The 2,500-nt window shown below is 40.3% G+C and overlaps 1 protein-coding gene across 7 annotated transcripts in view; it reads left to right on the top strand.

The window, feature by feature from the left end:
- The window catches only part of SYNE1 (spectrin repeat containing nuclear envelope protein 1), a 423,352-nt gene that overhangs the window by 332,101 nt on the left and 88,751 nt on the right, over positions 1-2,500 (top strand). The window lies entirely within an intron of this gene.

Raw genomic sequence — 2,500 nt, 5'->3', positions numbered from 1 at the left:
GCTTCAAAATGAACTCAAAGAAACTTCAAAAATTAGCCGAGAGAAAGAGGTATACCTGTGCACAACGAAAGAGTTGGAGAACTTTCCCAGTTTACCGATAGGGTTGAGATCCTGCAGCTGCCCGTCATGAAAATGACTGACAAAGTAGACCGATGCATGCTCTGGAGAACTGTGGATGGGCGTGTGCTATCCAAAAGCTTAATCAACACTGCCAGTGAATGGACCGTGAAGCTTGTGGGAGTACCTTCTTGAAACACACCAAGCTTGCGGATTTATTCAATGGACAGGTCGAATTGGAAAGACGATATTGTGAGGCAGAACCCATAAAGGAATGGTTACCAACTCTTTGAGAAAGGACATTTTCATGTTGTGAAAATACACAAAGCTTGTGCCAGCTTTTGTTACATGAGAGCCAGATGTTCCCTGATGGGGACACCTTATCTGGAGTGGGTGCTCTTAACAGTGATGGGAAGGTCATATCTGGGGCTTGTGAGTGCACAGCGAAAATTTAAAAGAAAGTTTAAAATTATCTTATTGTTTACTCTTTGTAATGTTAGAGGGGACAAGGAGGTTGTGAAGGCTTATAAATATATTCTTTCTTTCGTTCTGGGGCCACATATATATATGTATATATATGTATATATGTATATATATATGTATATATATATATATATGTATATATATATATATATATATATATATATATATATATATATATATATATATATATATATATATATATATATATATATATATATGTATATATATGTATATATGTATATATATATATATATATATATATATATATATATGTATATATATATATATATATATATGTATATATATATATATATATATATATATATATATATATATATATATGTATATATGTATATTAGGGCACTTTTAGCTACTATGGTAAAAATTCAAATTTGCAATAGAAGTTTGCAGAACCTTCCAAATGGTGAGGTTTCATGAAAAACTAAAATCTTCCAAGTTTTATTAAGATTAAATAATATTTAGGACTTGCGCAGGCCCTTGACATCCTTCTCCATTAGTACAACATGGCTAAATTAAAATGAAAATCTCTTTTGATGAAAACAATTAAAAAAATTTTTCCTGAAAAGTAAATAATATGCCTTTATAAAATCAAAGTTTCCTTTGAGGCCTTTGGGTATTTCCGTCGGTCATCCTCCATCACTTGAACAAGGTACTGCACTTGAGCTTCATCTCTTGTTCGACCAGCTTTCGTGAAATCTTGGATGAGGGCGACGCCTCTTTCGGCCGCATCATTCACGACGTTCAAAGAGTCAACCCTCTGCTTTGCTTTGACGTAGGATTCAAAGCTCTTCCAGTTTGATGGATCCTTTTCCTCGAGAAAGTCTTCTGGCAGCTCGAGGAGCGTAAAGAGATTTTTAGTTTGGGAGGAGCAGAGGTCAGACAGCTTCTTTCCCTCTGGATTGGGAAGCCAGACTCGTCGAGATGGATCCTCTGAACCCTCCACGTCCTTCATGTTTATTACCATGGCGATCTTTTCTGACAAATCTAAGTTGTCATCAAAGAGTGCAAGGCCGACGTTAACTTCGCTCAGGTACCACAGATGGCGGCTCATTGTTTTGTATGCAGCATGATTCAAGGAATGGAGGGCTTGAAGGAGCTGGAGGTCATTCTTTGGCGCGGAAGCAGCATTTCGACCGTCGAACCAGGCCCTGATATAGTGCTTCGCAACAAAAAGACAGACCTGCTTGATCCCACCAAACAGGCGTTCTGTGCGACATGTACTGCGGGATGATGACGCGCGTTTAGTGAGAAAATCCGAGAACTGCCCTTGAAACATCCAGATCTTGAAGCAGTAAATTGCACGAGCCATCCAACGCGCTCGGTGAACGACGCCAGGTACCCTGAATGTTGGAACCTGATGTCCAGAAGGGACGCCTCCAAGGAAAATGATCGTCAGTTGGAGAAGTTCTTTGTGGTCGTCTCGGGGATGCTTCTGCTTCAGAAGCTCTTGGGCATGCTGAATGACAGAATTGGCCCATGGATGGTTATCGGTGGCTGTGCTTGCATCATCAGCAGCAGTCAAGTACTGCGTGAAATTAAAATGGAGCCAGCAGTCCCGGAAGGTTTGGAATAAGGTGATGTCTGGCCCTCGGGATGCTTCATCGACCGAAGAAGAGTAAATTGCTTCCAAAACAAGTTCTAAGACATGGTGCCGACACACAAAATAAAGAAGTTGATGATCAAGGATGTTTTCAATACGAACACAGACCCCACCCCGGATTCCCGTATTAAAAGCTGTCGTGTCAAAACACATCCCTTTGACACGTCCAATCAGGTTCCACTCCTTAACTGTTGAAAGATGACCGCGGCTGTTTCTTCCGCCTTGGAGTCTTTCAGCATCGGAATTGCCAGGATTTTTGACACACCATTCCCAGTGACCAGAATTGGCAGCCTGTCAACTTTGTCTCTTCCAATTAGGTCTGGCATCAGCTTGGAATCC

The sequence above is a fragment of the Eptatretus burgeri genome, chromosome 7, assembly GCF_056783735.1.
Source record: "Eptatretus burgeri isolate ZD-2024b chromosome 7, Ebu_testis_v1, whole genome shotgun sequence".
Lineage (NCBI taxonomy): Eukaryota > Metazoa > Chordata > Myxini > Myxiniformes > Myxinidae > Eptatretus > Eptatretus burgeri.
Note: the sequence above shows the minus strand (reverse complement) of the source record. Positions and strands in the feature narration are given on the sequence as shown.